Raw genomic sequence first — 21856 nt, 5'->3', positions numbered from 1 at the left:
AAAATTAAAAAAAAAAAAAATGTGCCCCATGAGGCCAGAAAGATGGCTCAGCAGGTAAAGACATTTGCTACACAAGTTTGGTGACCCAAGTTTGATCCCTGGAAGCTTTGTGAGTCATAGGGGCTGGAGAGATGGCTCAGTAGTTAAGAGCACTGGCTGCTATTGCAGAGGACCCGGGTTCAATTCTCAACACCCACATGGTGGGTATCAACTGTCTGTAACTCCAGATCCAGGGGATCCGATGATCTATTCTGACCTTCGTGGGCATTTCACAACACAGGTGCACTTACATACATGCATACAGTATACTCATACACATAAAATTAAAATATGAATAAAATATTTCTTAAAGAAGAATATTAGTCATAGAAGTCAAAACATACAACACAAAAAAGTAAGAGAAATTGAAAACTCAAACTAATTCTAAAGAAAGGTTTGAGCTCAGAGTGTTTTGTTATTAACTTGCATCGTGACATTACATGGTCATTTTTAATTTTCTGAACTTTGATTTTCTGTGAATTTAAGATTTTGAAATTTAATTTAAAAATTCTTTAGATGTCATTATTAAATCTATATATTGTTTAATCTAGAAGGAACAGTTCCTGGTTGGCATTATGTAAGGACTAATTGAACTGTTTATAGTCTATTTCCCCTAAGTTACTGGTTATTTTATCTTGTTCAAAATACATTACTCTTTCATATTCAGTTGTACATAGTAGATGGACAAGAAATAATAAAATTAATGTAAACTTACAGGAAAATATGTTTCTACAAGATGGGCATTGTCTAAAATTTAAATTAACGCAGAGTAAAGAAAGTAAGGAGCAAAATTACATGAAGAATTTTATATTTGTCTCTTACAGTGCATCTTAATTTTGGTTTTGAAAACCAGGAAAACATTTGGTCCCAAGGTCCTGCCCCTATTAGAGGAACTATTGGTAGCTATGCTTGCTGAGGGAGGGAGAGTCACTCCTTTGGGGACATGGCTGCTGCTAGGCTGTTCATGCCCTAGTGGATGGCCACATACCCATGGGCAACACTATCGGGACACACGGGGCTCTTAATAATAAGCCAAAATAGAAAGAGAACACAGATCTTGGAGAAATGGTGTAAGAGACATTAGGGAAGTAAGAGGAAGGTGGTGGTTTGTCAGAATCAATGCACATTGTATAAATGTATGGAAATTTCAAAGCACAAAAATACTATTTTTAAAAACGGAAGTCATTACAGCGTGTTACAGGTTTTGACCATGTGTGTAGTGGAGTGGCTCTGTAGTGGCCCTCACCATGTTAGCAGAAGCCCCCAAAGCAAGCTGCAATTATTGAAACATCCCTTGTTTCTTTTTGAGTTTCCCAATCTTTATTGCTGTCTCCTCTGTCAAAGTTGACTTCCCCATTCTCAAATTCACTGGCAAGCTGATGATTTGGGAGAGAATTCATGGAGGTCTGCAGAAAGCCACACTGCCGCCTACAGTTTTATAGCCAAATGATACAAATGCAAATCAGAAAAGTGAAAAGGTGCATGAGACGTGCAGAAGCACAGAGGCAGCCTTCCAAGAGTCCTCTCCCTGCAGAGCAAGCAGGGACTCAGTGCCTCCTGCAAGTTATGAAAAAGTCTCTGTGTGTGTGTGCACGTTTGGGTATGTAGGCTCAGATGTGGGTAGGTCCTTGAGCACATATGTGTGAATGTGTGTGACGGCTAGAAGGAGATATGGGGTATCTTTCTCAATTGCTCTCCTCTTTATTACTGAGATAGAAGGTCTCTGTCTGAACCTGGATATTACTGAGTCTGCCAGTCTAGCTAGCCAGCTTGCCCTGCAAATTCTCAGACGTCTGCCTCCGAAATGCTGGGATTACATGGATGGCCTGCCATACATACCCACCTGGCATTCAGGTGGGTACAAAGGAGCTGAACTCTAGTCCCTGGGCTTATAAGAAAAATGCTTTATCCATTGTGTCACCACCCCAGTCTGTAAAATGTGCTTTCTTAAAATTTGTTTTCACTACCTTTTTTTTTTATTAGTCTACAGACATCTACAATGCTAATTTCTCACAATATATTCTTTTCCTTGTGCTTTTGTTTTTTCTATAAGAAATACTCAACATCTTGACATCCTCTAGAAGGTCTAAACTGTGTCACCTAAAATTAAAATGTAAATACTGTACATGTGAAGCTAATACATAGGGGGATAACAAAAAGCTTTTTATGCTAAATGGATAAGGAAAAGCAGATTTAGAAATTTTCCATCTTACTATAATCATATTAGTTACAGACTCAAGCAAGACTGTTTAGCTTTTGTTAAATTCCTGGAAAGACAATTTGCTGGATAATAAGATGTTTCGGTAATCTTCATATTTACCTCCACAGATAAATTGCTATTTATAAAGGATAAAGGAGACTGCTATGGGGAAAACCAGCACGTGTCACCATGAACAAGTGGTCAAGCAATGTCTCTTATTGCTAATAAAAACATTCCTTTGCTTTAGCCCTTGAATACACACCTGCTACTATGGGATGTCTTCACATTGCAATGCTCCACTGTGCTTAAATAAATATCAAGATCATTTGTCAAATCTCTCCATAATTTTCATTTAATAAATTTTCTTTTTCTAGTTATTCACTGATGATCATTTTGGTTCATTTCTTATTTTAACTATTGTGTGTAGTGCCACAGGAAAGAAGGGACTGCAGTTAAGTCTTCAACACACTGACTTCCTTTCTTTTGTATATGTCCACTAGTGCTATTGCTGGGTCATACATCAGTTCATTTTTAATTTTTTTAAATCCTACTGGCCACACTAATTTACAATGCACCAATAACTAATGAAAGTACTAAAGACAGCTGTCTCAGTTTCCTTTCCTCTTGCTGTGATACAACAACCTGACAAAAGCAATTTAAGGGAGAATGGGTTTATCTGGTTTACAATATCATGTTACAGTCTGCCATTGTGGGGAAGTCAAGCGGCAGGAACTTGTAGGGACATTATATCCACAGTCAAAAGCAGGGAGCTATTGATGCATGCTAGTGCCCAACTCTCTATTCTTATACAGTCCAGAATGAGTGTTTTGCCTGCATCTTTGTAAGTTCATCATGGGCAAGCAATGCCCACAGAAGCCAAAAGTAGGCATCAGATGCCATGGAAGTGGAGTTGGACATTTGTTAGTCACCATGTGGGTGCTGGGAACTGAAGCTGGGTCTTTTGCAAGAGCCATCAGTGCTCTTAACCACTGAGCCCTCTCTATAGCCTCTTTGAGATTTACTTTTGATCTTTTTAAACATTCCTAGGTTGAAAGCATAAATATGTCTCTAATATTTTCAGATATTTGTCTGTAGGACTGAGGTCTTACCCTAAGTAATGTTTTGTGTGTATATCACTTCTTTCTGGTATGCAGGTCAAAATATTCAAAATATAATTTTCTTTTTTAAATGTTTTAAAGTATTTTGATCTATTTATTTTTATTTTATGTGTATAAATATATTGCCTGCATGTATGCAAGTGCACCTGTGTTGTGCAATGCCGGCAAGGGTGTAGGAGTCCCCTAAAACTGGAATTGCCAGTGGTTGTTAGTCACTGAACTATTTTATTAATATTTGGAGTATTTAAACAAATCTATTACCTTTTCATCTTTTGGGTTTTTTTCTCTTTAGACCAGTTAGACCTAAAGGCTGTAACCTCATGTGGAGTGGCTAGCTCTAATTCCAGTGTTAGAAATAAAATCCAAGGTCCAAGAACCCCATCAATGCCCTCCAAAGAACACGCAAAGTGGAAAGTAATTGGGCAAGGCAGATTTTACATTTGCAAAAGGGTGACCTGCATGATCATTCATTCGGGTCCATCAAGTACATACCAGACGCAGAAGCTTGGGGGCTGTTATCCCTAGTGAGAGACAAGTATGTCCTTTCCCCACTGGCTCACCTCAGTCTTTCCTGACCAGCTAGTTTAAAAGAATCTGAGCAAAGGGAGAAGAGTTCCACTACTACCAGGCCATCAGGCTCAGAATGTGTCAGGACCTTTCCATAAACACAAGTCTTACAGGGTGTGGTGTGATGAAAAGATTAGAATTCCTTGTCATAAACCAAGTTCCACGTTTGACAGCATTTTAAAGAAAGACTGATATCTACTGTTTCTTATGCTAGTAGCTCTTGTCTGTGGATAATGACTTGATCTGCTTTATTATGCTGGTATCATACCAGATTTAGTTTGGAAAAGTAAATGAAAAACATTGTAGAAGACATAACAATATGTGTTTCTTATGCTTTTTTCTAACAAGAATGTCTTCATTTACCTACCAAATATTAATAACCTTAATAGAAACAAGAGATTACCTGTAACTAAGGGGATTTGGTACTTTACTTAATGTGAAATGGCTTTGTTCATTTGAGTGTCTTTTTTGGTTGACTCTCATAATTGCAATTTGGTTAAATACTAGAGTTTGTAGAATGAAAAATTTCAAAGTTTCTAAGGTTCTCTAGTTAAGACAAATTTTTAAATACCTCAGATAAATCATGAATAAATCTCAGAGTTTGGTTTCAATTTTATCACACAGAGGAGAGCTGTAAGCACAGTGCAGCATAGTTTTCCTCTGGGAAAATACATGTTATATGGAAAAAAATATTGTTGCAAAATGACCATTGCCGGACTGTTTCAAATAATAGAATGCCCATTTAATACTTGTAGCTTGGTTGATACTTGTATAAGTTGGGTTGCAGAAGGAGCCTTTAAAGTCATTAGAGCCTATCAACCATTTTATAAGAAATGTTTATTTCTACACAGCTGGAAAAGCCGACTACCTGACTCAACACCATGTTCTAGTTTAGTTTTAATAAAATATTCTTTAATGTATACGTGGTAAACGCTAACAAATTTGCAATTTTTAAACTTAGTATTTAGTTCATTTAGCATTGCTCTGGTTCTCCTTCCACCCCTACCTGCCAACAACACAGGGTAAGCGGGAGAGGACCGGAAAAGACCGCCACTCGCCAGCAAATCCAGGCGCAGTTCATTGTAAGCAGACACACTGAAGAGTCTCTTCCGGCACTGTTCAGGCTCCACAGGATCAAAACTCTGGTGTATGTTCCATTTTGTTCCGCTTGCAGATAGCCTTCTCCTCACAGTAATGTGATTTAGTAGTCTAAAGTTATGTCTGCAAGCATCAGGCGGTAGAGTCCGCAACCCTTCCACTTGAACTGGCTCTGTCACTATGTCTGGACAAACAGACTACAGCAATGCAGGTGGACGCAATGCAGCTGAGAGATGTCTGAGGCTAGATTAGAAAAGACAAGCATTCGTTTATCAAAAGTACTCCTGCCCTGTGAGCTTTCAGCTACCTTGCACCAAATTTACTTATTCCAAGGCCATCATGGGAAGAAAATTATTAAAAAAATGTAATAATAAGCCTTTAAGATGACTGCAGCCACCTCTGACATTAAATGCATGAGAGATTCCACACAAGAGCCACTGAAGTTCATAGTCCTGATAAGAAGTAATCATTGTTAATAGTACTGTTGGCATGGTTTATTTTACAGCAACCAGTAACTAGAACAGACCATATAGAGTTAAGTGGAAAAAGGTTGCACACATGTGGATTAACTGTCCTGGACCTTTCAAGGGAAAGTATGCCATTTTTTGTTGCTGTGCCTTTGACATATGCTATCTGATGCTGTCCTCATTCTCCTTTCCCCTTGCATAACACATTTTCTCCTCCAGCTCCTCTTATGCATCACACTTGGAGATGGAAAATTGGGATATGGAAGAACCAAGTAATTCAAAACATTCTTTCTCAAGATAATAAGCTGTCCTACAAGGCTGCTGTTCTGCTCTATAAAATAACTGAGTTGTAAATGCTATTAACTCTTTCTTGGGGTAATCCTCCATAACAAAGTCTAATACCCCTACTGTCACTTCTACCCCAGCTTCCACAAAGGATTCCTATGGTGCATTGGCAGAAGGTCATTGCAGAAAGGCAAAGGACACATTTAGGTTCTAATTAATAGCCTGCATTACAGTTTCTATATTGGTGGCCAGGGCAACCAACCTGCAATGACATTAATAGTGATGCTAACTAATGACTGAATTAGTGGAACAATTGGCTCTGTGGAGGCCTCAGGCAGAGCCTCCTCCGCCTGCATCTCCAACGAGCTTCATTGCAGACCCCTCACATCACCATCTTTATTTAAATGATGAAACAGTAGGCAAAGTCAGATACAGGTTTTGACTGACCACAGGAATACCAGAAAAGTACCAATTTTTGATCAGCAATTAAAATGGCCTTGGTTCCTTGGCTTTTCACAGGGAATTTGTTTCCTATTTAAATTTAGATTTGACACACACAATAATAGCATGGATCTTTAGGCTACATCTCAATGAAGTTTTACATATGCAGATATTCATTCACGGCATATCTCATTTCCAGTCTCTAGGAGGTTCCTCATGGGCCTTATCAGTATCCCTCACAAGACCTATGCCTCTCTGTATTTAACTACTATCATAGTTTTGTCTGATCTCCTTCGTGTAGATAGAGTTTTACACTCTGTACTTTGGCTCCTCAACATTAGTTCCGTAAAATCTTTTTGCATTGCTTTACTGCAGTCATGTGGTATTTGTGTACATCTATCACATCTTATTCTTTGAATGTTGGTAGACATTTTGGTTGTTTCCAGTTTTGGACTAGAGACTTTTGTGGTAAAATATAAGTAACATAAAATGTAACACCACAACCTTTTTTATTTATTTTTGGCTGTATGAGACAGGGTTTCACTATGTAAATCAGTCTTGGCTCTGTTTCTGTGTGCTGAGATTATAGGTGTGTGCTACCCCACCCAACCATTTGGGCAAGTTTTGAGAGTACAGTTCAGTGGCATTACTACAATGGACCATGATTTTCCAGAAAATTCCATCTTCTCGAACTGACGCTCTATACCATTAAACAACATTCCATCTTCTTCTCCTACTGCACCTTGGCAACCACAATTCAATTTTATCTGCACGAATTTGACAAGTCTAGGTACCCAACAGGAGAATCATACCATAGTTGTCCTTTTGTGACTCACTTCACTTTGCATAAGTCTTCAAGGTTGATCCATGTCCTAAAGTGTGTCTAAATTCTTTTTCTTTTAAAGTCCAAACAACACGATCTGTTTGCACATGCTTCTACGAACTGACATTGTGGTTGCATCTACTCTCTGAATATTATGAATAATAACACACCTATGAGCATGAATGTGCAGTTACAGAGACCATGCATTCACTCTTTCATGTAGACCTGGAAGAGGCCACATAGTCATTCTATGTAGTCTGTTTCTCAAGTAACCACCATCATATTTTATAGTGGCTGAACAAGTCTACTTTACACCAACACACAAGTGTTCTAAATTCCCCACCTCCTTTGTTATTTTTTTATTTGGTTCAATAGATGTTATTTTGTTTTGTTCCATAACTATGCTAATGGGTATGAGGAGTATTTCATAATAATTACATTAAATTTTCCTACTTACTAGTGATGTTGGCTATCTTTTCACGTGCTTATTTTCAAGTTCTTTTCTAAAAATTATTTTATTTATTATTTTTATTTTTATGTGTATGAGTGTATTGCCTACATGTATGTGAGTGCACCCATGTCATGCAATGCCACGGAGGTCAGAAGAGGGCTTCAGAGTCCCCTGGAACTGGAGTTAAGGACATTTCATAGCCACCATGTGGGCACTGGGAATTGAACCCCGGTCCTCTGCAAGAGCAGTCAGTACTCTTAACTGCTGAGCCACCTCTCCAGCCCCTATTTTCAAGTTCTTAAGAGAACTATTTATTCAGGTCCCTTGTTCATTTTCATTGTTGTTGGGTGTTAGTTATTCTCAGAAGGAGAGACTTCTACTAGAGGAAGATCTTTCTTAATCTGTGGTCTGTACTCACGGGCATGATCCTCACATGAGAGCAGTCCTCTTGTGTTTGCTTTCTCATGTTTCATCTCTGAATATTTTAATTTCATAGAAAGAATTCTATACATATATATACTTTTGGTTGTTTTGAGACAGGGTCTCCCTGTAACCCCAGCTGGCCTGGAACTCACTACGTAGACCACCAGACTGACCTTGAACTCACAGAGATCTACCTCTGCCTTCAGAGTGCTGGGACTAAAGGCGTGTGCCACCATGCCTGGCCTAAACAGAAATATATTTTTAACTATCTTTTCCTATTTGTAATGTATTATGGTTACTTGTTTTGGAGAAAGTGCTTCAGATTTTAAATTGAAAAAAAAAATGAATGAGAATTTTCTTTTTTCCCCCTTGATATAGTGTAAATATCAACTTCTTAAACTGTGGCTCACATATTTGAATGTTGGAGTTGTGAAATTTTTGAGATGAGTAAAAAGTTCCCAAGTACTTCATTACCAAAAATTAACTAAAAATCCAAACACGTAATGAATCTGAGATGTTTCTGGTAGTGTCCACCCAAGTTGCATCACATGACTCCAGCTATAACCTTGCTTCTGAATACACTGGGCTCTACGTCATGCCATGCGATTCCAACTAACACTGCTTCAAATACCTCAGTTCTGATTTCAAATCATCATATGTTATGAAAGGGCTGGGACTGTTTTTAATATACATACAAAGATTTCTACTCTTACACAAACATGATAAACATAATGGTTTTATTACAGAAAACACTAAATATTTTTCCGTCTATCATTCCTTACAATATAAGAATGAAATTAGGATATCTTTAGATTGTATTGTGTTCAAGTTGCATTAAATTAAAGAAGTCCTTGTCCAAATGTCTTTTGACAAGCAATCATATAACTCTTTACCACAATAACTTAAGATATTTAGATAATAAATGCTAAAGAAATATATATCCAATACATCAATGTAAATGCTTTTCTTTTTTTTTTTTTTTTTCTTTTTGGTATTTTAGAGGCCGAGTCTTCCTATAGCCTCAACTGGCCTGGAACTCACTATGTAGACCAGGCTGGTTTGGAGATCCCCCTGCCTCAGCCTTGAAAGTGCTGAGATTGAAGGCATGCCCCACCATACCTATCTGATGTACATGCTTTTAAGTGAGCATCATGTTATTGTTTCTCACAAACATTCAGTGTTTCCCTATTCCAGAGAATATAGAAAGCTTTAAGACAGTGTTTCTCAACCTCAACATTATTGATTTTAAGATTAAATATTTTTTGTTGTGATGGTAAGCCCTTTGCATTACAGGTTGTTCAGTAAACTCTTATTCTCCAATGGCTCTTCTGATCATAAATATAATAATAAAAAATGTTTCCATATAAGTAGCCCTGGAAGTAAAATTTTCCCTGGTCAAAAGCTACTGCTTAAAGTTATGAGTGTCCCTTTGGTGTGTGATATATTACTTAGCGTGATCTCTCACTAAAGAGACCAGGTTTCATTAGGGGTTACAATGACATGTAGAGGGTACAGCATTTAAAACACACAGCCTATGTTTGAATGCTACACACACACACACACACACACACACACACACACACCCATATATTATATTTATATACGTATGTATGCTCTAAATATACTACTGTACTCAACCATACTGTCTTCCAGTAGGTTTTTTGTTTTTGTTTTATTTTGTTTTATTTTGAGACAGGGTCTCCCTGTAGTCCCAGTAGGCCTGGAACTCACTATGTAGATCCGGCTGGCCTCAATCTCACAGAGATCTGCCTACCTCTGTCTCCCTAGTACTGGGACTAAAGGCATACACCACCATAGCTGGCTTTCAGTTTTTTTTAAACAAAAAGATAGTAATGTTGTGTAGCTTATCTATAAACACATGCTAAGACTAGTGGAAAATCGGAATAAAGAAAACTCTTTGGTAAATCAAATAAAATTTTCTCATTTAGAAGATCCATGAGGAAATCAACGCAATGAAGATGTATATGTTTGTTTCCTGCCACTAATACAGTCAAACTTCTAAAGAAAAGACATTTATTTGGCTCTGAGGTTTGGAGGTTTGATGACATTTGTACTAGAATAAGCTCCATTTGTCTGAGAGTCCTAGGGGTGGGCTTTATCGTGTCATGTTGGAAATGAGAAAGAAATTACATCTCAAAACAGAAAGCCCCATAGAGGTGGGTGGGGATAGCGCCATGCTTCATAACAACCCTACCAAGGAGTCCCACAAAATCGACCTTAGTTTTACCAGTGACCTAAGGATTGCTATTAGGGCCACTTCCCTGTCACACCACTTTTTGAAAAACGTGTCTTACCCATGAATCTTTGGAGGACATTCAAATCGTATCCAAACCTAACAACAGAAAAAGAATACCATCTATGGCAGAGAGAGATGCTTCATCCCAGGGGTGGTGGAGGCGACACAGGGGTGGTGGTAAACTGTGAGGATATGCACTTCTAGGGTAGATAATGCAATGGGGAAGTGACATAACATCAGAACTTCAGGAGGCCTAACTCTTCCCTTCTGGATGAAGTTTCTCATACATATAAGACTATGGTACTATAAAAATAGAACTTCCTAACATGTGCTAAAATCCTGTCCTAAATGTTTTATACTTATCTTCCTATAATTATCTAATGCATGGCTTTAGTCAGACTTGAATGGAGTGATCATTTCTTACTAGCCTGCCCAGGCTAGCAGAGCTTCCTCCAAGAAGATTTTAGAACTACTAGGTCTGGAGCCAGAATAACAGAAATTAACATGGAAATCTCCTAGGGCCACACTAACAAGCCTTTGACTAAGACAGGGCCTATCCTGTGATTGTATTTCCAGAAGGTTAAGAAGGATTAAACGGAATGGGCAAGGAGAGGCAGTGATACACAGGGGTCCTGTGAAAGGAACGTGCTAGCTCATCATGACTGCTGTAACTGTAGCACACTCTAAGTGCTTTGCAATGAGTTCACTGGTAGAAATTGGACCCCAGAACCTATTTGTGTCCTGGCTGGGGATGAGGTCCTTGTGGAAGACTACAAATAAGGCTTCTTGGTGACCTTTACATGAGTATATTCAATGGATTATTTCTGCTTACCAGTCTTTTATTACGCATCCAGGAAAAAAATCATTGGTGCATAAGGAAATCAGAGAGATTTAAGGATCAGAACAAGATTAAGCCTAAAAGAAATTGAAATTTTTCTTAGGTCTTTGCAAAAATACATGTAGTCTTGTCTTTCAAGGTTAGTGACTTTAAAAATATTTCCATGGACTCTAAATTCCTAAAAATGGATTTCTGAAAATATTTTAGGAAGAAGTAGTTTGAAAAACTCGGAAAAGAAGATTCAGTTTTCTTTATTCAGTTTAAGTCCCACAGTTTGGGAATCTCAAAGGGTGCATAGCTGTGTTAACAGTTGTGCTTCTTTTAAACTAGTATGACTATGGTTAGAAGTAATGTGTGCTTACTTTGTGTTAAGCAGACTAATTAAAAGGGCACAATTTGTACTACAGTTAAAAGTACTGTCTGTTTACTTTGTACAAAATACACTAACAGTACGTCACTTGCAACTTTTGCAACAGAGGTTGCTTGTAAATGCTACATAAGAAAAACCATTTTACTTCGTCTTCCTCTATCTGCACACTTGAAGATTAGCCTTTTACCACCTTTCCTGTCACGAATCGGTTACAAACTAAAATTAACAAATTTTAATAAAACCAAGAAAAACTAAGAAATTATGACATTTCTAAATTGAGTTATGGTAATGAGTTATCTCCATGATAAACTAATTTTATTATAGCAGAGATAAGACTGCTACAGTTTGGCAATCTATATTCCAAGAACTTAGAAGAGAGGAAAATTAAGATTGCCATATGGGAATTAATTATGAATCTGCTCACAATGGAATAAAGCTGAGATATTCAAAGTCATTATGTAACTTGGTGTTACATAATAGCTCTGAGGTCAAAACAAATCTGAAGGAAAAAAAAAATGTCATTTGGAAAATGGGCGAACAACTTAGGAAAACCTGAAAAGACATGAAGCAGAGAGGTCACAGTGGCTGAATACAGTCCATCTTGCCCCAAAGTAAATGTCTGGAGCCAGTTTCAACTGACATCTCTATACATGGCAAAAGCGTCTCTATTGCCAAAGCTACTGAATGCTCTTGATTAGCAAGTGTATAATTCATTCAAGTCATCTCTGTCCTCTAACTTCATGCTCATCGAGTCACTATCTAATACAATCAACTGTTCTAGTCATTGAGTCAGCAGTGGGACTCATATCGGTATGAGCAAATCAGTTCTAATGATGACTAGGAATTAATAAATTTTTGTTCTGTCCTAGACATACATTCTGAGTAACACAGGCTTCCTCCTAAGAGAGAATGACTTTGAGATACATAGCCATGATCTAACTTTATTTTGTGACAGGTTCATAGTTGTTTGTAAAGTCTTTGGTAGCTTCTAGGCAGCTTTCAAAGGTGATGTCCATCTCTCTAAGTTCTTTAGCAGTGCGTCAGTAGCCTTAATAGAGCAAAATAGTAAACAAATATATTGATATTACCTTGAATTTATGAGTTTCATGATAGGTTAGGTCTTAAATGTCTCCTCAAATATCATGTTTTTTACACTAGGTCCCAGCTGGTGGCACTGTTGGGAGGTGGTGATAGTGGGTGAAGGTTGGAGGGAGTAGGTCTCTGGGGGCATATTAGATTCCAGTCCATTCCTCTCTCTTTTGCGTTCCACAACACTGTGAGGTAAGCCACTTTCTAGTGCCAAGCATTTGTGTCACGAAGCACTGTCTCACCACAGGTTTAAAGAAACAATGCCTACCATCAACTAAAACTTCTGAAATCAAGAGCCAAGTTAAATCTTTCTAAATTTAATTTGATTTCTCAAGTATTTTTGTCATTATGATGGAAAGTTGGTCAATACAATTTCTAGCAATAGTTTGCCCCCGCCAACCATCAAATACTCTTCTGCATTTCCAGAGTTAGTGCATTCTCTCAATCTATAATGAAATATTTCCCATTCTTTTCACAACTCACAAATTATATACTTCCCAAATCCACCAATCAGTGTTGAGCTTTCCTCTCCCTTACATCCCCCAACAGAAAAATTAAAAAAAAGAAGACATGAGAAATGCATCCCACAGTGCCCTACTGTGTAATCCACATAGTTATCTGAATGTACAAGTCTTTCAGGGTAAGAGATCTTCTATTTCAAACTTAGAGGTACAGTTTGTCTCTGGAGACTAAATTTATCATGTTATTAGATTTTAAGGTTTGTTTTGTCATCAAATATCTTGTTTCCTTTGTGTCAACTTCTGAAGGCTCTGTTAGACCTTTCTTACTAACTTTCAAATATTCTCTTTCAAAATTCAAATAAAATGCACATGGTAAATAAAGTTTACCTCTGCCTCCCTGTTGAGCTATTAATCCTCCACAATAAAGATTCTCCAAGGAGCTGACTTCGTACACTTCATCCTCTTCATCATCCTCCACGTATCCACAACCTGTTCTGTCACACCCAGAAGACATGTGCAAAGGGAGATTGAGGATATCAATCCACATTCATATGAGAAGTATAAGAATTTTCTGTTTGTAGGTAACATCTGAAAACCTAAAAAAAGAAAAAAAATTAAAGATCACACCCAGAATGAGTGAAGATCAAAGAGAAGCTTCGTGAGTGGGTGAGGCAATATGGTGGTGTCAAAAATGGAGGAATTTCAAAGTACATTGCGTCTGGAAATGGATAAGTTCATCTAAGGAGAATGTAGAGGTTCTAAAGATGAAGAGACTCAGAATCAAGTCCCGGGCTGAGGAAATTTTAAAGATCGAACAGAAATAGAATAAGGTGATATAAATACATCAGGAAGATGATCACTTCCATGACAAGAGGAGCAAAGTGTTCGGGGGTGTGAGTTTTTGTCATTAAAGGAAGAAAAGAAAGAGAAAGGATGGAAAGGAAAGAGAGAGATGGCTCAGCGGTTAAGAGCACAGGCTGTTCTTACAGAGGACCCAGGTTTGATTCCCAGCACCCACATGGCAGCTAACAACTGTCCGTAACCCTCTGTGGCATTGCACGACATGGGTGCACTCACATACATGCAGGCAATATACTCATAAAATAAAAATAATAAATAAAAATTTAAAAAGATATGCTGATGTTCTCGGAAAAATAAATCCTAATCAATGATATCCTTTTGTCCTTATTAATAAACTAGTTAATAAGGGACCTTATTAGAAAAAGGAATTTTGTATGGACAAACCCATTGGACAACCAGCCATCCATATTGAGAAAGAAAAATTGGAGCCACAAAGATGTAATTCTAGGACTGCCAACAGCCATCAGAAAGTGGGCACAGGGGATAGCATTTTTCCCTGGAGCATCAGGGAGCACAGCTCTGATGACATCTGAATTCAGATTTCCAGTCTCTGCATCTGTGAAGGAATAAATTCTGCTCATTGTAAGCCATCAGGAGCAAGAGAATTTCTCATGTCAGAATTTGGAAGCTGGGACAGGAACAAAGGAATCTTGGTGTATCATTACGAGGTTCTCAAGTGGACATCCACAACAGATCCATATTAATAAAAAAAATCCTGGTTCGATTTCCAGCACCCACGTGGCGACTAGCAACTGTCTGTAACTCCAATTCCAAGGGATCCATCACCCTCTTCTGACCTCCATGGGCACTACATGACATGGTACACTCACATACATGAAGGCAATATACTCATAGAGGTAAAATAAAAATAATACAGCTGGGCATGGTGGTGCACGCCTTTAATCCCAGCACTTGGGAGGCAGAGGCAGGCGGATCTTTGTGAGTTCAAGGCCAGCCTGGTCTACATAGTGAGTTCCAGGACAGCTGGGACTTCAGAGAGATCCTGTCTCAAAAAGACAAATAATGATAATGATAATAATAATAATAATTAATAAAATATTTTTTGAAGAGAAAGTTTGCTCAAAACTTACAACAGGGAAAATCTTGGTAGATAAAAATATATGTATAGGTAATTTTAGTTTATTGCAATGTGCCATGTATGTTATTTGGGTTCAACTCTTATTTAGGGGCATGAAATAGGAAACAGCTAAGGAGGTATGAGACGAACTGACACGATGGTGGTAAAGCTGAGACTAGGGATTTTGTATGACAAAATAAAATTTTGCCCTAAAAATGAAAAATAAAAGATGGGAACAAGCTTTTCCATCAAGAGCTTTGTATTGTAGGAGCTTCTTCCTTTCTCACTCCCCACTGGGGCCTATCTTGCACATAAGGCGGGAAGATGGTGACCACAAAGAAGACAAAATGTCTCTGGAGTCAATCAACTCTAGGCTCCAGCTTGTTATTAAAAGTGGAAAGTACATGCTGGGTACAAACAGACTCTGAAGGTGATCAGACAAGGCAAGGTCAAATTGGTCATCCTCTCCAAAAGCTGCCCAACTTTAAGGAAATCTGAAATACATTCCTATGCCATGCTGGCCAAAACTAGTGTCCACCACTACAGTTGCAATAATACTGAACTGGACACAGCATGCAGCAAATGCTACATGGTCTTCATACTGGCTGTCACTGATCAGATGATTCTGATATTATTATTATTAGAACCATGCCAGAACAGACTGATGAAAAAGAAACCCAGAAAGCTTTTCTTTAATAAAAATTTGGCGGAGCTTGTTTTAAAAAAATGACAAAACTGTGAAAGTTTAAAGCCAGATCTCAGAAGATTTACATTGTACTAAGTTTGTGGATTATGTGATTTAGGGATGATATAGATTTGGTGATTACAATTCCTATAGCAATACTGATGAACTCATGGTAACATTTGCATGAACTGGCTTAAAAGAACAAAGGATGATAATTACTTGTGCTTTTGCTAATTTTGTTGCACTTTAACAACTTGGAGAAACTGAGTCATAAGAAACAAGTTTTGTTTAAAATTATTTTGTTTTGTCTAGACTACCCAATATTTTGGCCCTTGCCTTCCAAAGTCAGCCATAACCCAGGGGACAATTAGACCTTTTTGGTAAGTCACTTTTCATCTTCATCAGAGAGAACATGGGTTTCCCCAGAGAATAGAATCTGACCAGTATGCATCCTACAAAAGGGGGAGTTAATGAGGACCCCAGCCATATGGCATACAATACAAAAGTTATAATTGTACAAGGGTATACACCATTACTAAACTGCTGTGTAGATGTTATGTATGTTGTCAAAGGTAGGGGGAGCTAATGGGGAAACAAACCCCAGGCAAGCCTAACCTGAGACCCTCTCAGAGTATCCAGGGAGACATCATAAAAATGCCTAAGGCAGAAAGACTAAAATTTTTACTACTGATGAACCAGTTCTACAGGTGTACAGAGGATTTCCCCCTCAACTGTTGCTGGTAATATGCTTAAACTTAGTTTGATGTAACTCATGCCATGTCTTATAAATAACATATAGACTACATTGATTGGAACTATCATATCCCATGGCATCCCAATCTGGAAAAATAAAAAGAGTAATTCAGATGTGTAGGTGTGTGTGTGTGTGTGTGTGTGTGTGTGTGTGTGTGCGTGTGTGTCTGTGCTAAATTTGTACGTCAAACAAGATTACCCTGGATTGCACTGATTAACAGAGCTGTAAAAATGGGTATGTGGCTGGTCTTAATTTTCCACAGACCTTCCCGTCATCAGAACTAAGGTACAATTTCTCAGAACTTATGTGCTGGGTCTTTTCCATTTTCTTCAATGTTACAGACATCCCCAAATATCCAGATTCTTCCATTTAAATTTCCAGTGTATCCTTTTCAGCTGGAGAACTAATGCTGTCAAAAATCTGAAAAGAGAACAAATTGGAACCGACTTTGGAGGGGCCCTTTCCGATGCCATTAACCACTGAAACCACCAATAACCATTGATAGAGGTTGGACACTTCACACCCAAATAAGGAGGGCTGTTAATGACATTATCCAGGAAACATGGGCAATCTTACCACAAAAAGATCCTTTGAAATTAAGACTAAGAAAGAACCATTTATAGTCTGTTTATTACAGTGAGAGAAAATGAGTAACTTAATAATTATTGAAACTAAAACAGAGTCTCCTCTAATCCTTCAGTTTGGTGTATGTCTAGTTTTATCCAATGGAAGCTCAGGAGAACCTAGAGAATGTTCATGAATGAACAAATATATGCATTCCAAGTTTTCCCCCATGCTTAATGTGTGCTGTTTGTAATTGTGTTATTATGAAATCACACCAGCAACACCTTGATTTAAAAGAATATCTCTAGTCCTAAATCATAAAGGAAAAAATTATTAAAAGACTCAAACATTAAATCACACCATTTCCTAATGGTGACACCCAGTTGGTTCCATCTATAAAGTCTACTGTATGAAAGGTAAATTACTGTTATATAGGAAATAGAGCATTTTCAAATAAAATAAAAACATTTTACTTTTTTAGTATATTTAAAATTATTTTATTGAATTTTTGAAAATTTCTTCTAATACAGGTTGATCATATTTAGATCCATTTCCTGTCTGCACCCCACTTATGCCCCCTGCCAGATTTCATGTGTTCTATCATACATAAAGGCCTTGATAAGTCAAATTTGTGCCCCCAAATGTCCTTTGATGTTTGTCCATTGACCGGAGCATGGTTAATCTATCTAATGTCACATCCTTAAAAAACTTACACAACCTCTCCCAGAAGTTATTGGTGGCCAATAGTTCCTCAGCTAAGGTTGGAACTTCTTCCCCACTTCGATGTTGGGTTTTGCCTAACTCGAGCTTGCATGGGTCTTGTGCATGCTGTTAGCACTGCTGTGAGTTTGTATGAGTAACTTATCAGCTGTCCAGAAAACTCTGGTTCCTTGTAGTCATCTACCACTTCTGACTCTTACATCTTTCCATCCCCTCTTCCATAATGGCCCCTGAGCCTTGGTGATAGAGGTTTGATATAGGTGCTGTATTCAGGGGTAAGCATTCTACAGTCTCTTATTCTCTGCACTTTAACTAGTTATGGCTTTTTGAGTTAATCACCATCTGTTGCATGATAAAGTTTTGCTAGTGGGAGTTGAGGGATGCATTAATATTCTTTCCTCTCACTCTTCCACAATGTTCTCTGAGTCTTAGGTGTAGAGGTTACATTGTAGATGTGCCACTTAGGGCTGTCAAAGACACTTATTCTCTGCATTTCACCAGTTCCAGAACTGCAATAGTCGCCACCTATTGTAAAAAGAAGCTTCTTTGATGAGTGGTCTATAAATATCAGGATATGTGTTTAGAATATAGTAAAAAATGATGATGGTCTAGGAATGTAACAAATCTAGGTTTCTTTCTGGAGTTGATGCCATCTCCAGCCATGTGGATTTGGTTATGTTTACAGTACCACATATGAGTTCACATCCATTGAGCAGGCCTTAAGTCTAAGATGACAGCTGTTGATTACCCCCAAGATAAAAGAGCCACGACTGCACTGACAGAGATTATTTGCTAGGCTGGTCATTGTTGTGGTTGGCACACTTTACAGCTAAATGGGACCATTGATAGGGTTTCTCATTTGTCAGTTTGCATAGAATCTTCTCATACTATGAGAGCTGGTCTTCAGGGAGGAGGTTTCCAGGTCACTTTCATCTTGATTGCTCTGTGTCTTGTGTCTGAGGTATGTCATGTGTTCATCAATAGGGTCATACCTTCAAGTTCTGGTAAACTATCAAGGGCTCTGACAATGGCTTGTGCTATTTTGGGAATCTCTTGGACTACCCTGACCAACAACATGAAGAGAGGTTTCCCTTGCCTGGCACTGTGTTCTTTGTTATATGTTTTCAGATATACATATGCATATATACTTTTAGTTTTCCATATATATATATATGTTCTTTGTTATATGTTTTCAGATATACATATGCATATATACTTTTAGTTTTCCATATATAAGAGAGAGAGAGAGAGAGAGAGAGAGAGAGAGGGAGAGAGAGAGAGAGAATTTTTTAATAGGCTCTTGAACTTTGAACTAACATTTCCCTCTGGGTTTTCACATCACCTAAGCATTTTTTATCTCTCTGCTCTCTCCCCTTTCACTATATAGCCTTTGCTATCCCTCTCCAGTGAAAGTATCCCCCATTTTTCCCTTAACACCCTGTGGTTCCCCATTTCTCCTTTCATAGCACCCTGTGGTTCGTCTCCACTTTCCTACCTGCTGAAGTTACATCAGGATATATACTCACATCTAAGAATTTGGAGCTAGAATCACAAATGAAAGAGAACATACATCCTTTGTCTTTCTGAGACTGTGTTACTTTACTTAGTATAACAGTTTCTAGTCCCACCCTGCAATGTCATGTTTTTGTCTTTCTTTACTGATGAATAGAACTTCATTATGAGAATATACCACATTTTCACTATCCATTCATAGGCTGAGGGACATTTAAGCTATTCCCATTTCCTAGCTATTGTCAAAAGAATAGCAACAAACATAACTGAGCAATTATTTCTGTAGTGGGATTTTTTAGTTCTTTAGGTATATATCAAGGAGTGGTAGACCTGGATCATATGGCAAATGTACTTTTAGTTTTCCAAGATTTCGTGACACTGATTTCCACAGTGGTTGCACCAGTGTGCAATCCCACTAGCAGTGAATGAAGGGATTCCCCTTTTCCCACATCTTTGCCATCATTTGGTATTATTTGCTTTCTTAGGTCTTAGCCATTAAGACTGGGATAGGATAAAAATCTCAAAGTAGTTTTAATTTGCAATTCCCTAATGATAATGAATACTTTTGGGGGGGGATACAGGGTCTCCCTGTAGCCCCAGCTGGCCTGGAATACCCTATGTAGACCAGGTTGACCTTGAACTCATAGAGATCCCCCTGCCTCTGCCTCCCAAGTGCTGGGATTAAAGGCATGTGCTACTGCACCCAGTACAGTATTAATACTTTTTAAGGTGTTTCTTATTCATTACTTTTGACAGCCCCCTGTTCAGATCCATAGCCCATGTTTTAATTGGGGCATTTGTTTTCTTGATTCTTTGCTTCTTGAGTTCTTTGTGTACTCTGGATAGTACTCCTCTACCAGATGTGTAGCTGCTAAAGATTTTCTCCACTGTGTGGGCTTCCTCTTGACTGGACTGGATGATTCTGTTACTCTGCAGAAGCTTTTTAGTGTAATGATGTCCCACTTGTCTAGGAAGTTGTTTCTTATTAGCCTAACGATTAATGTAACTGAAATCTCATCATCATTTATGAGTTTGTTGATATTTTCTGTGCCTTAGACATGGGTTTCTTCTCCTCCATCATTTACATGTTTGACCTTTTTATAATGTCCTAGAGTTCTTGTATATTCTATTCATAGATTTTTTTTATTTATAATTTTCTTTCTAATTCACCTCCTTTACCTTTCCTTCAAAGCAAATATTCTGTTTTCCACTTGATCCATTCTATTGAAGAGGCTTTTCATGTTTCAGTTTGGTTTGGGTTTTTGTCAAAGTTTCTATCTCATTATTAAATTTTATTTTTTATATCCTGAATTGTTTTCCATATTTCATTCAACTGTGTTTTCTTGGTCTTCATTCTGGCATTTCTTCATGCTCTCCTTGAGATCCTTAAGCATGTTCGTAATTGCTATTTTGAATTCATTGTCTTGTGTGTCACCTAAGTAGCTTTCCTGAGGAAACACTACCATAGGAACCCTGGTTCATGAAGGAGACATACTGTCTTATTTTTTTCATGTTTGTGTGTTTTCAATGGAACCTGGGCAACTGGAGTTAAGTGGTAGGTAGTGCCTTTTGGCATGGATCGCTCTCCCTCCTTTGTTGAATGCAAATTTGGATCTTTATTTGCTGTTACCTCAATTTGTCAGATTTTTGGACCAGCTGATTGATCTTCTGTACTGAGGCCACTGGTTATAGATGCGTGAATGGGGTATCAGAAATGGACCTACCTTAGCTAGGACTAGGTGCAGTATCTGAGTACATGAACTAACCCTCTGCAGAGCTATCAGCTTTTCCTTATAGAGTCTCCTAAGTTGTGAGAGGTGTGCATGGCCTGCGGGTGAGCCTCAGAGGTGGAAGCTGGAGTTGGAGAGGGAGTCAGGAGGTGCTACCTGTGGGAGGGGCACACAGCTTTGAATGGTCCTCGCAAGGCCTGAAGTCATTTTTAATTGCATAGTAATATCCTTTGGTTTAGAGAACCTCAGTTCTTTTGACAATTTTTTTCTTTTTCTTTTTTTTTTTTTTCTTTTTAAAATATATCTCTTTGGTGCGTGCCTTTAATCCCAGCATTCAGGAGGCAAAGGCAGGTGGATCTCTGTGAGTTCAAGGCCAGCCTGGTCTATATGGTGAGTTCCAGGATAGCTGGGGCTACATGGAGACCTTGTCTCAAAAAGATCTAAAAGAAAAAATCAAAACAAAAAACTCTTAATTTTTTTTTTTTTTAGAAAAAGGATTTCATTACATCTTTAACATATTCAGTAACACATTCCAGAGCAAGGATACATCTCTTTCAAAGGTGGCTGTAAATTTTTAGGTTCACAGTTGAATTAATACAGTCATACAATATTGGACTCAGTATAAACCCTGTAAGACATAAAATTGAGTGCATTTTTACTCTTTAAAGAAGATCTCCATTTCATTTTAAGATATGCTGCTTCCTAAATTTTTAATGCTACTAACACTTACATGTTGGCACATGTGTCTTTAATCTCTATGTATCTGATTATTACTAGTCACAGTTCATTACACTCAGATCCTAAGTACCTGAGTATGGATATAAAGTCACCAGATAGAATTCACTGGTAATGTTTATCACCTCTACTATTTAACATGAAGTAAATTTTTTTCTTAATTTTTAATAACTACATGACTAGAAGAAGCATTTCACTACAGATTTAACATATTCAGTAAAATACTCCAGAGCAAGAGTACATCTCTTTCACAAGTGGGTGCAAGTTTCTAGGTTCACAGTTGAGTTAAT

This window comes from Nannospalax galili, unplaced genomic scaffold (genome assembly GCF_000622305.1).
Source record: "Nannospalax galili isolate Female #2095 unplaced genomic scaffold, S.galili_v1.0 scaffold1501, whole genome shotgun sequence".
NCBI lineage: Eukaryota > Metazoa > Chordata > Mammalia > Rodentia > Spalacidae > Nannospalax > Nannospalax galili.
This window is presented reverse-complemented; position numbering follows the sequence as displayed.